Source organism: Periplaneta americana, chromosome 11 (assembly GCF_040183065.1).
Source record: "Periplaneta americana isolate PAMFEO1 chromosome 11, P.americana_PAMFEO1_priV1, whole genome shotgun sequence".
NCBI lineage: Eukaryota > Metazoa > Arthropoda > Insecta > Blattodea > Blattidae > Periplaneta > Periplaneta americana.
In genome coordinates, this window is record NC_091127.1 from 82,661,710 (window position 1) to 82,675,955 (window position 14,246).

A 14,246-nucleotide genomic window follows, 5' to 3' on the forward strand; every position below is an offset into this window, starting at 1 on the left:
TTTATTTATTTATTTATTTATTTATTTATTTATTTATTTATTTATTTATTTATTTATTTATTTATTTATTTATTTATTTATTTCACAGGTTTACAATGTGTTTGACATCTTCCTGTACCCATTTCAAGAATTTATAATCACTCGCCACTCATCTCTATTCTCCCAATCTCCCTCCTCTAAACCTTGAAATATATTATTTACATTTTTATTTTATTCACGAAATAGTCCTAATAAATGCCACTCGAGGTCTAAGATTACTATAGATCAGTGGTTTCCAAACTTTTTGAAGGTGCTAGCCACTTTTGGGTGAGACATTTGTTTGCGAACCCCCCCCCCCCATCAGTATCAGTAATTAACCCCATTCGAAAAATACAAATGTAAGATCGCGAACAACGATAATTTTACTCAAAACCAGTAGATACCACCCAACGCCTAATGTGTCGATACCTGCAAAACAAGAAACGCAATATGCAAACCTATTTTTTGCACGATTATGTTTTTTACTGTATTTACAGATATTGTTGTTAGACCTTGAAAGTTACAATTCTCACACAGAAACTTGTTGCTAGGGAAACCATTCTTCATAACATAAAACTATACTGAAATAGACCCATTACAGTGCACATCTTGTTGTTACTTAGTTACCATTACAGTGCAGTTTTGCGAAGGCTTTGGTATAATAATGCTCTAAATTTTCAATGTAAAATATATTGTATTTACAGTTTTAAAAATGTGAAATGCATTACAAAATCTCGGAAAATGAAATACTTGCTCTGCTCGTTTTTCAAACTTTTTCTCGATTTTGTTAAAAGCACTTCCCAACCTTGTATCGTAATAAACTATTTCAATTCTTTTTGGTTTTTTAGACTGACATTTCTTTCTGATATATTTTTTTTTTCCAAACACTTAGGACACATACAACATAAATGTGTTAATAAGGCGACTAGGGGGTCGCGACCCACACTTTGGGAAATGCTGATATAGATAACTGCATCGTTTGGCGTTCAATTAAAAAAACATGGCCGGCGACTTAGTTTTCGTGGCTGCACCTATCTGATTACGAACGGCAGGCGCAACAATAAGTTGTTAATATACTTTACTCGTACATTTAATTCAATTTTCTAGTAATAAATCACAGTACAATTATCAATAATTAAAATTGTTTGTTAAACGATCTTAGTTTAAATTTATTGAAAAAGAACTTCTAATAAAGTTCACCATCATGTCATCGGCGTAGCTCAGGCGGTTGCGCGTTTGCCTGCTGATACGGAGTTGCGTTCGAGCGTAGATTCGATTCCGGCTTGGCCTGATTAGCTACCTGGTTGGTTCCCCCCCCCCCCACCCGAGGTTTTAAGAAACCGTAAGGCGAATGTCAGGTAATCTATGGCGAATTCATCTCATCAAATTATCATCCCGCTATCACCAATTCCATTGACTCTATATAACTCAGTAGTTCATATAGCATGGTTAAGGAACCAAGTACAAAAATCACCATCATCATCATTATAATCATCATCATCATCGATGGTAGATATTCGTAACTCAAAATTAAACAGTTAGCACTTTATAAATCAGATTTAACATTTTATAGAATTTTTAATGTTAGATTTATCATTTTATAGCGCTTTTGGATGGAAATATGTATTTTATGTAAAGTTTAGTGGTAGAAATTTAATGTTATCAATACGGTAAGAGGTGCATTTTCTAGATTTTCCAGTTAAAATTCTTGAAAGTAATAAATAAGTAAAGGGATATATAATATTACAGTGAATTCATGGACATTAAGAAACTTGCCAAAATATATAATGTGATTTTATCCGACCCATCGTATTATTGCCCAATCAATCACCCGCTAACACATACTTCTTTGTGAGTAATATTAAATCTAAAGAAGTGATATTCATTATTAGTTTAATCTTACCGAGCGAGGTGGTTAATGCGGTCCGTATGGAACTCTCATTCGGAAGGTCCGTGGTTCGATTTCCGGACGACTAATCTGACTGTGATTTTTCTGTGGTTTTCCACAGTTACTTAGGCAAATGCCAGGTTGAAATTTTCATTGCCAGGGTTCATTTCCCTTCCCTTCCCGTGTAGAAAAAGAATTTAGATTTCATATCATTCATCTTCTTCATCTAATTCCATACACATATCCAGGTCAAGACGCATGTCTTCGTCCGCTTACGCGGGGGGGGGGGGGGATCGTCCTCTCCGCAACCGTTCCTGAGTTCCCAGCCTTCCGCAATATCTCTGCCAGGACTCATTCCTTAAGACCACTTCCAAAGGCGCTTCGACACCTTGGAGAGGCCGTTGGAATGGATCCTGTGCTGCTTGGTCACCTTGGCGATATGAACCTGGGGGGGGAGGGTAAGAAGGCTCCATTGAGTGAGCGAGTAAGGGGTAACATGCGGCCGGAGTCCACACCTGTGGAGTAGCGGTTAGCGCGTCTGGCTACAAAACCAGGTGGCCCGGGTTCGATTCCCGGTCGAGGTAAGTTACCTGGTTGAAGTTTTTTCCGGGGTTTTCCCTCAACCCAATATGAGCAAATGCTGGGTAACTTTCGGTGTTGGACCCCGGACTCATTTCACCGGCATTATCACCTTCATCTCATTCAGACGCTAAATAACCTATGATGTTGATAAAGCGTCGTAAAATAACCTATTAAAATAAAAATAGAATATAGCATGCAGCCGGTGGGCTTGTACACCTCATCCTCATTCATCCCATAAATTCGGGGTGCAAAATAGGCCTCAGTATGGCCGACGTGCAAAGCGTCGTACCTAGCTACAGTTACCTAACATAAGCTAACCTAAGCTAACCTACTTACTTACTTACTGGCTTTTAAGGAACCCGGAGGTTCATTGCCGCCCTCACATAAGCCCGCCATTGGTCCCTATCCTGAGCAAGATTAATCCAGTCTCTACCATCATATCCCATCTCCCTCAAATCCATTTTAATATTATCTTCCCACCTACGTCTCGGCCTCCCCAAAGGTATTTTTCCCTCCGGCCTCCCAACTAACACTCTATATGCATTTCTGGATTCGCCCATACGTGCTACATGTCCTGCCCATCTCAAACGTCTGGATTTTATGTTCCTATTTATGTCAGGTGAAGAATACAATGCGTGCAGCTCTGCGTTGTGTAACTTTCTCCATTCTCCTGTAACTTGATCCCTCTTAGCCCCAAATATTTTCCTAAGAACCTTATTCTCAAACACCCTTAATCTCTGTTCCTCTCTCAAAGTAAGAGTCCAAGTTTCACAACCATACAGAACAACGGGTAATATAACTGTTTTATAAATTCTAACTTTCAGATTTTTTGACAGAAGACTAGATGACAAAAGCTTCTCAACCAAATAATAACACGCATTTCCCATATTTATTCGGCGTTTAATTTGCTAAGCTAACCTAACCTAATTTAATCTACAGTTCCAGAGTCCTTAGCGAAGGTTTCAGTACTTACTTACTTACTTACTTACTTGCTTGCTTACTGGCTTTTAAGGAACCCGGAGGTTCATTGTCGCCCTCACATAAGCCCGCCATAGGTCCCTAACCTGAGCAAGATCAATTCCAGTCTCTATCATCATAACCCACCTCCCTCAAATCCATTTTAATGTTATCTTCCCATCTACGTCTCGGCCTCCCCAAAGGTCTTTTTCCCTCCGGCCTCACAACTAACAGTCTATATGCATTTCTGGATTCGGCTATACGTGCTACATGCCCTGCTCATCTCAAACGTCTGGATTTAATGTTCCTAATTATGTCAGGTGAAGAATATAATGCGTGCAGTTCTGTTTTGTGTAACTCTCTCTATTTTCCTGTAACTTCATCCCTCTTAGCATTTTGAGGGGTAACTGTAATTACAAACCTCCTATCAGCAATTCCATACTTAGGTATTCATTTAGTACAATGAGTATGAGGTGGGTTTACTGTAGATAATGCAACACTAAATCGATTCTTTACATTCCATTTTCTTCTTCCATTTATTGTAATTGCATCTGTAATAGTACCCCAAATACTTTCCTAAGCACCTTATTCTCAAACACTCTTAACCTATGTTCCTCTCTCAAAGTGAGAGTCCAAGTTTTCACAACCATAAAGAAGAACCGGTAATATAACTGTTTTATAAATTCTAACTTTCAGATTTCTTGACAGCAGACTGGATGATAAAAGCTTCTCAACCGAATAATAACAGGCATTTCCCATATTTATTCTGTGTTTAATTTCTCCCACAAAGTCTATTCTATATCTAGCTAGTTCTTTTGCTACTAATGTTACCCCTCCTGTTGTATTCAGACTTGTAACATTCCAAGTACCAAATCTCAAAAACTTATTCCTTTGCTGTGGTCGTGCCATAGAATCAGTCCCATTCCGAGGCTTAGTTACTTATTTTCGACAAGGGGCAGAGGGACAAGTGGTAAGCTCATCGCCTCAAACGCCACCTAGTATGCTATTAAGGCATTACTAGGGCGCAAAAGAGGAGAAATTCAGTCCAGAGACTGTAATTAAACTTTGAGGTCTTTAACGTGCCGGAAAACTCCTACAATGCTCTCACAACTTAAAGTTCCTCATGGAGGACTTGCTCTCCGGATTTTTGCGTCCTGAAAAATGCATCGATTCCAGCTGGGTTTAAACTCGCAACCCTTATGTCTAGAGAAGAGCGCTTTTCCCCTAGACCACTGAGGACGACAAAGAGATGGCATAGGCTACCCATATTCCAATATTCTACCACCAGCACTAGACAGATTAGTCGAAAACTCGAGGTAGCGGCACAGATAACAACAAAGAATGTATCAGAGAGGGTTCTTGTGCTATTCATATAAAAGCTGGAATAGAGAGAGTAACAAAACTGTTTTAAAAAGTTGTGAAAGCTATATGAGGCGCTCAGGGCACAAATGGCCTAATCCACAAAATTGTTTCTCGACTTTATGTACCTCTTTACAACAATGTGCGAAATGCGACAGGCCTACACAAACGAAAACTGTGCTGAAATTTCATGGAAAAACTGGGAATGATGATTAGGCCGATTTACATTTTGAGGAGAACAGTATGAGGAGCTCTTTAAAGCTATAAATAAATTCAATATGCAAATGTTGGTTGGGCCATTTGTGCTCTGTGCGCCTCATATGTGGGGAGGTCTTTAGATAGATTTTAATTTTTTACAAGAACACAAAAATGTCTCATAAAATGTAATTTCCCTCTTATTTCGCAGAAACACTTATATTTAGCATTTTGTATTTAATTTCGCATTTTATCGCCTGTAAAAAACTACACTAATAAACTTAACATGCTTTTAAACATAAAATTACTAATTTTGACAGCATTTGGACATATTTCGGATTTATCGTGAATGCGAAAATATACCATCTACTAATCATCATCATCATCATCATCATCATCATCATCATCATCACCATTTCTTACTTTTGACAAGCACTATTTGTTGGAACTCCAGTCTGCATCCTCATGTCCAGATCCAGAGTGTATGATTTTCTGATCGAAGAAAGATAATTTATGAGCAATTAAAATATTAATTAATACATACAATGTTTTCTATTTTTTAAGTTTTGTCCGTCAGCTTTTATAGATTTTGTATTCACTTTCGTGCTATATATGCAAGAGAGCGATTTGTATTTGGTACAACCTTAGTTTTCACACCACATATTCGGGCCACATTAATAATTCTTCTTCAGCTAGGTTTTTATATAATTGATATTTCGGGTTAAAAATTGAGTAAAATCACAATTATTGGTCAGTACTTAAGTAAAATAAATTGAAAGTACTTCTGATTCTGTTCTGTGTGTGGATAGCGTTGTTATTGCAGACTTTATTATTATTATTATTATTATTATTATTATTATTATTATTATTATTATTATTATTATTGTTATTATTATTGTTGTTGTTGTTATTATTATTATTATCATTATTATTATCATCATCATCTTGTTACGCCTGTTGTTGAAACTCAAGGTCAAATTGGCTCAATTTATGTTGACTTTAGCAAAGCGTTTGATGTTGTTCCTCACAATATTTTGATAAATAAATTTAAAAAATTTGATCTCTCTTCTAAGTACGTGAGCTGGTTAGAAAACTATTTAACAAATGGACAATCTTGTGTTCGACTAGGAGGTTCTCTCTCGGACCCATTTTATAGTTAATGTGGAGTTCCCCTAGGATCTACATTGGGCCCTCTGTTATTTTTATTATTTATAGATGACATTTGTAAAAGAATAAGTACAAACTACGTGTTATTTGCTGACTATCTCATAATCTTTCGCGCAATAAATAGTCCGGCCGATTGCCAAACTCTTCAAAATGATATTAACTCTATTGAACTTTGGTCTGACGATAATGGAATGGAAATTAATGAAACGAAAACTTGTGTCATTTCGTACTCACGAAAAACTATTTCCATAAAATTCAATTATTCGCTTAATAACGTCCGTATTATTAGGAAGAATTGTATTAAAGATCTTGGTGTATTACTTGATTCTAAATTATATTTTCATGATTATGTTCAATATATTTATAATCATTCAATAAGAATCCTTGGTTTAATAAGGTCTATAACCTATTCTTTTTCTACTCCTGCGTCTCTACTAATTCTATACTTTACTTTGGTTCGATCTAAACTTGAATATGCAGCCCCTGGAATTCCATTACTTCAACTGATTCGGTGAAATTGGAAAATATTCAAAGAAAATTTATTTCCTTATGTGCTCTTCGATTTATACCCAATTTTTCTGACTTTAATTGTGAGATTACCTGTAAATATTTTAACTGTTGTAGCCTTTATTCTAGACGTCAAAATCTTGATTATCAATTTTTTTGCAAAGTTATCAAGGGTGATATTGATTGTGAGTCTATCATAAACAATATCATCCTTCATATTCCTGCAAAGGGTTTAAGATTTCAAAAAATGTTTCACAACAGAAGTTCAAAATCTCTTTCTCCAGTCTGTAGATGCATAAAGTATGCCCATTTGCATGGGAACAATTTAGATCCTTTTAAACGAGCATTAAACAAAATAGATCTAGCCACTGTACCAAATACAAAAATAAGTAATGTCACAATTACATTTAGTAAGACAGTAAAAAATGTATGAGTATATTTAGATTCAAATTTAAATTTTCAAAGTCAAGTGACCTACATATGTAAGAAAACTTTTTCCATAATTCATTCCCCCAGACACTTAACCAACGTTTTACCTCTCAGCCTTAAAAAGAACCTGATCCAAACTTTAGTGATGCCCCACTTCAATTATTGCGATTCCCTATTCACGAATCTAAATTCTGTTCTTGCCCACAGATTATAGCGTGTTCACAATATCTGCTTTCGTTTCGTTTGTAACATTAGAAAATTCGATCATGTAACACCATCACTAAAATTGTTGTCTTGGAATCCACTTAAAGAAAGAAGATTCTTGAACTCCCTCTTGTTACTATTTAAAATCATCTACACCTCCACACCCTCTTACCTAGCATCTCGTTTTGTTTACCTTTCACTACTGGTACCTCGAACCCGGAACATGTACCTTCTGTCTCTTCCTCTGCACGAACATCCTTTCAGCATTTCGATTCCACGCCTGTGGAATTCTCCCCCTGACTATGTCAGAGACTGTCGGACAATATTAAAATTCAAATTTAAATTAAAAAATCACATTCTAGTTCCTGGAATTGCTTGCTGAACATCTGTCAGGTTGCGCAACTTCGCCTTAGCTCATGACATATAATAAATATTGTAACTATGCTGCTGTAAAATTGACAATTAATATGTAATATTATTATTATTATTATTATTATTATTATTATTATTATTATTATTATTATTATTATTATTAGTTATCATTATTATCACTGCTATCTCTGTTTTTCTTTCTTTTTTTGTTTTTCTTGTATTAGCTCGATGAAGCTCTATAGTGTTCTTTTGACCCTGTTGACCTTCTACAAGGCTTTAATTTAATTTGTATTATTTTGATCAGTCTTTGAATTTCGTTTTTTTATTTATACGTGCTATCTGGTAGGATGGAAGAGAAGGACTTATGGCCTTAATCCTGTCAGATTAAATAAATAAATATTTACTGTCTTTGTTCTCAATTTTATTTATGTATGTTTTTCTTGATTTAAGATATTATTATTTTATTTATTCTTGCACCTTTGTATCTTCTGTTTGTGTATTGTGCTGAACTATAATTGACCTGTGGCTGTTGTTCAGCACACAAATATTATTAATAAATTAATAATAAATTAATAAATTACTATTATTATTATTATTATTATTATTATTATTATTATCATCATCATCAGTAATTTACTTGTACATTCTAGCGTTAATTAATAATCCGGTCGTGCATGACAAACAACAAAACGTTGAAGTAGCCTAATGGAGTTCCATGGACATGATATTATTATACTGTAGTTAGCAAGGTCACGGACAGAAGAAGATAAGCGAAACACGCTAAGTCCCTGTGGGGAGAAAAAATATCGAACCCGTGTTCAGAGGCGTATTTAGACATTCTGCCGCCTGGGGCAGCTTATATTTTGCCGCCCCCTTCTTTAATTAATTAATTAATTAATTGCAATGGAAACTGTCAATAGGGTCATTACTTCGAAAATTCTAGCAGTCATAAATCATGCGTACAATTTCAAACAGAGCGGTTCTGCTGTTGGAAGAATTGATTAAAATAACTTGACAATCACAGAGCATAACTTGAAAATTTTTTAAAATTTTAAATTGATATAAAAACGAGTTTTAAATAAAAGTTCACTAAATTTTAATAATACTAATAAATAATAAGGCATAAAGATGACATATTTTGATTGCGCATTAAGATAATTTTACGGAAATACGAGTTTTGAGCATTCTTAAAAGCGGAAAAGGGGTTTTGAACAGCCTGGTTGTTCATTAGTAGGCCTGAACAGGGATTTCTCCTGAAGTATTGGTCGAAAATAAAGTGTCACTATTATTTACTAAGAATTGTTTTGGTTCACAATAAAATTGTTTGATCGAGTATGCTATATTAAACCTTAAGTGCACAACGAGTAACTGTGTGTCAGTCCATTTGTATGATTGTTTTAGAATATTAAATGTAATTATTGTCGCTATTTTCAACATAATTCCATACAAATATAACACTGTTGTAATGAATGCTACATGTTTGCTGTTGCTTCGAAAATGAGAACAACACTGCGCACCATTCCACAGATGAATGGGTGGTAATCTGGATCACTCTTTGTTATAGCAAAAGTATTCTTTTCTTCGCTTCGATTTTCTTCGGACGTCTTATCATTTTATTTTTTTTTTCGGAAAGAATTACATGACAGAAATTTTAAATGTCGATTTTTTTTTTATGTTTTTCCCTCACTCATAACGAAATTCACAAATGTTTCGAAGATCCTTCGGGCAAAAAATATCTATAAGTAAATATAGACCTGCCCGTGTCAACAAAATTCGTAGTCAAAAATACAAACTTCAGCCATAAAATAGAACGGAGCATAATAAGGAGAAGATAGACTGTTACAAGTGACAAACACAATACTTAGAACATAACATGCTTTGGCTTTCTATGAGAATGCCATTCGAATAATTGCGTGTACTTACAGGAATACTGGGGCTTAATTAGTAGAAAATACGATCCGATGTTCACTCCCCGATACACTCGCGTTCCCGCCTAGATTCCTACTGACAAGTGATGAAGCCGCTGCGACCGCTGTCGTCTCAAGCGAGAGTGAAACTGTCCGCAATAACACTTGGGGCTCCAGCAGAAGCAGAAGTAATGAGTGTTACGCCCCACTACCGGCTTGCTACTCGTCGAAATGCTGCGATATATATAGATTACAACCAGTTAGGCACACGATCAGGTCGTCAGCTCTGATTTAAAACCCTCGTGTAGTGAGTCAATATTAGATAACGTGTGAAGAATGGCGGCACTAAACTATGATATCAGTCCTTGTTTTTGTTCCAAATAATCTGACGACAGAGTTTACATTTAGACATTTCTTAAATCATCATAAATTAATGTACTCAGTTGCCTAATATAATACCGTTATCCCTATGGCTGGATCGCCTTCCCACACAGCAGATGCAAGTACGAGTACAAATTCCCTGAGAGTCTAACGGCCGATTTCACCAAATATATTTAACTTTAATTATTGTTATTTAAAGTGTTTTAATTGACATTTAAAGGGACAATACATTTCATCACACAAATTGGGCTTTAAGCTTTCATTAAGCTACATTTAAATTAATTGGTCAATAAAATAATTAATCCTGCATTAATGGCGATGATTTTCATCATAATGAGAACAATGATGAACTTTATATTTTAAGATGTCGATTTCGTAGCAACATGGGCGAGGTTAATTTCCGAAATAAAATATTATTTTAATACAAATGAGGAAAGTGGTTTGCAAATGAGCAAAACATCAGTATTGTATATTTTGAATAGTACAGAATGTGATTTAGAATTTAGAACTGATAGTTAAGTAGATACTTCATAATTATTTAAATGATACATCTATTGAAGAAACGTTTAATCAAATTTTTATTGCCTAAAATACAGCAACTAAAGTAATATGAATAACGAATTTATCTTGTAGGCCTAATATTATATTTGAAGGCATTAGAATAGCACAAATTCATGAAGTCTTTCCATTTTGCTTGTTTCATGATATTTCCTTGCATATGTTTTCATATTATCCCATTTTGTCTTCAATATACCTGAAGTCATTGGGATGAGGTTTTTTGCACTGAAATATCTTTCTACATATTTTCAAACTTTGTTCTTTTCTTCTGAAGTCTGCGCATCCGTCTTTTTGTTTACGAAGATTTTAATATATTTTAAGGTTACCTCTGCTTATGACATTTTATTGTTTACGAGTATAAAGGTATTTTATTGTCACTACAGAGGTCACTACTTACATTAAGCAAGGCACATGGGCTTAAAAATTACGATTGTACTGTAGTATGACTCCAAAGGCCGTGATTACTTAATTGGGAATTAAATTACAGTAGAGCATCGATTATCCGAAACAATTGGGAACGGGAGGTGTTCGAATAACTGATTTTTCGGATAACCGATCATTTACGAAAACAAATTGTACCGGTGTATGAAACAAAGAAACACTGGTATTAAACACAAAACTGTACATACAGTGCTGTATATATTTTGTATCATACGTCTTACAAATTACACAGAGAAAACTGACTAGCTTAGTTTGACAAGTTCAAAATGGTCATTAAAGTGAGCATACAGTTTAGGAAAAGAAGTTTTTTTTTTTTTCAGAGCTGAGTGTTTTTTTTTTTTGCCGCTAAATCTGCAAACAGCGCTAGCAAAACTTCTACATGGCGCGCGCGCAAATTTGAATTTGCCGACTGGAACTGTTTCGGTTGATCGATATTGGGATAATCGATGCTCTACTGTAATTGGCTTTATTTTAAATGCCTATTAGTTTGGTGAAATGCAAACGAATTATATATGACTTAACTTCTGTATTTAAGTTAAATTACAATTAGTTAATTGTGAGTTAGTAACATGTTGGTGAAATCGACAATAGACTAAGGAGAATTTATAGTTCACAGAAAGAGTGTTACGGACGTTTTTTTCAAGGTACATGTGTTTTCCTTACGATCATTAAACAGTTTACCCATAATTATTCAAATAATAATAATAATAATAATAATAATAATAATAATAATAATGATAGTAATAATAATAATAATAATAATAATAATAACAACAACAATAATAGCCACCGGCGTGGCTGAGTTGGTTAAGTCGCTTGCCTGTCGTTCTGAAGTTGCGCTTGGGCGCAGGTTTGATCCCCGCTTGGGTTGATTACCTGGTTGGGTTTTTCCGAGGTTTTCCCCAACCGTAAGGTAAATGCCAGGTAATCTATGGCGAATCCTCGGCCTCATCTCGCCAAATACCATCTCGCTATCACCAATCTCATCGACTCTAAATAACCTAGTAGCCTAGTTGATACAGCGTCGTTAAATAACCAACTAAAAATAATAATAATTATTATTATTATCATCATCATCATCATCATCATTGTCTACTTTCGGTACTTCGGTTCCTTTCTCACTCCTATTACGACTAGGGACCAACTTCAATCACACGGAATTCCCTACTCATTTTTAGACTGTGACCGCAAGACGGTATTTGCCGAGATGGGAACCGAGGATTTGCCATATGATTACCTGACATTCGACTTATAGTTGGGGAAACCTCGACAAGAACCAATCATGTAATCAGTTCAAGTGGTAATCGAACCTACGCCCGAGCACAGCTACGGATCACCAGGTAAACCCTCCTGCCGCCTGAGCTATGTCGGTGGCTTCTCTGGCCTTGTGGTCGGCATAAAGTAAGGTTACTACTTTACAGAACATAAAACAAAGGGGCACAACCAAATCACGTGGAAGAGAGAGAAGATTGTGCGTCTCTGTTCAGAACCGAGTCCATTGAATCAATCATTCAGAGCATTACTGCAGTAGCAAGAAGAAACTATTGCACTGCACCTTTTCTCCTTCCGATACATACAAGCATATTTTTTACTATTGACCAAATTAGAATGTAAAATTCTTGAACTTGACGTAGATGTCTGACAAGGGAACCTTCCAAGGTCATGGTGCTTGAATTTAATGTGAATGTATATTTAAGCTAATTTTCTTTCGTTAAGAAACGTGGTGATAGTCTTCGTTTCGCTTTTTCCTCGTTTACGAAACATAAGGACTTGAAAATCTATGCTACTTATGCCGCTTCTTGCCCGCACTCGGATCCTAATAGTTCCGCAACACTATATCATAGCTCCTGCATTAATATTCTAGTCTATTTTCTTTTTCTCTTAACTCATATTAATGCAGTACTCTTGCTGAAATATAAATTAAATTTGAATTTGAAATATGTATTAACTTTGTGACTCACCTTAAATGTGATAGTGTGAATTCGAAATGAAGTGGTCGGAACAAAGAGCTATTGAACAGTGTAAACATTTTATATAGGCCCGGTTTCTTCAACTTTTGTTAAAATGCACCTAACATAACGTTAATTAACTGTAAGTTAAAAGTATGAATTACTTTTAAAAATATTGCGTTTCTTCAACTTTACATTTCACATTTTAACATTCTGTTTGTTAACTCTCTGTTAGGACCAGAGATTCTAGAGTTTAACCATAACCTATAACCAAGTATAGGCTCACTTCTGTTTTCTGAACTCTGACAATTGCGATTCTCGCTTGTTTCCGTTGTTTGATTCAGAGAGGATAGAAGTCTTTCTATTCTCTCAGGTTTGATTTCTGCTTCTTTCCTCGTCTGTATCACAATAGCGTGGAGCGGCGTATTGGTATTGCTGTTGTGAAATAGAAAACACTGGAACAAAAAGAAATCTTGGGACTAATTTCTCTTCGTTCGAAAGAGGCCTTCTGCTGGAAATTATTTCGCAGTATAAACCAATTAATGAAAATAAATAAACAAACAGATCTAAGTTGAAAGCGAAAAATGAGGCTTGGCAGAAAATAGCCTATACCTTTGTATGAACTTCTGGTCTGTCAAATCACAGAAATCAACCCCTCTGTTTATGTATTCATGGATATAATTTTCTAAATAATCCAAATATATAAGTTCAGCATCTAACGCACCAGCCATATTGGATACCGGTACTTATATGCTAACAGAGAGTTAAATGATTTAACTGCATGAAATTGGGCAGTTAAATTAACATGGGTTTTAACAGTCTGTTACTACTAACAGTAGTTGAAGAAATGCTTCAACTGTTAAGTTTACAGTTAAAATGGAATAACACACTGTTATAATTTAACAAAGGTTGAAGAAACCGGGCCATAGACTAGTTTTTCACACTTCTGTAACACAGATACTGTTTTCAACATGCAAAATTGTTGCAAGAACGTCATCAAACTTTCTCACATGTTTCTCTGTCACATATCCGAACCCCTGCTACAAGTGGATGAAACTGGTGATACACAACAGAATGTAACATCATTATGAAGCCCCAGTCGTGGAATGTGTCGGAAATGTTTTCACATACGAGTATAATTTTATGTCTGAAATACTCTTCTATCCTTCAGGTTACAATTTTATATTGCCTGAAAAAACACATCCAATAGTTGCACAAATCTTGTGGTTTTTGGACGGATAATTTGTGTTTTAATTATCTTACCATATATTGTTTACTTCTTCATCAGTATTTACGAGTCCACCATTCCCTATTATTTAGAAAAATATAAAT

General features: G+C 35.2%; 1 protein-coding gene across 3 annotated transcripts in view; it reads right to left on the minus strand.

The window, feature by feature from the left end:
• The window catches only part of LOC138709155 (synaptic vesicle glycoprotein 2B), a 342,436-nt gene that overhangs the window by 267,963 nt on the left and 60,227 nt on the right, over positions 1-14,246 (minus strand). Inside the window, exon 1 of one of the 3 annotated variants that reach the window (XM_069839699.1) lies at positions 9,602-9,812. The exons of 1 other annotated variant lie outside the window; for it this stretch is intronic. The gene's annotated coding sequence lies outside the window, so the exon portion shown is untranslated. Of the gene's footprint in view, positions 1-9,601; positions 9,813-14,246 lie in introns of those variants that run through there. One more of the 3 variants, XM_069839697.1, reaches the window with a different exon arrangement.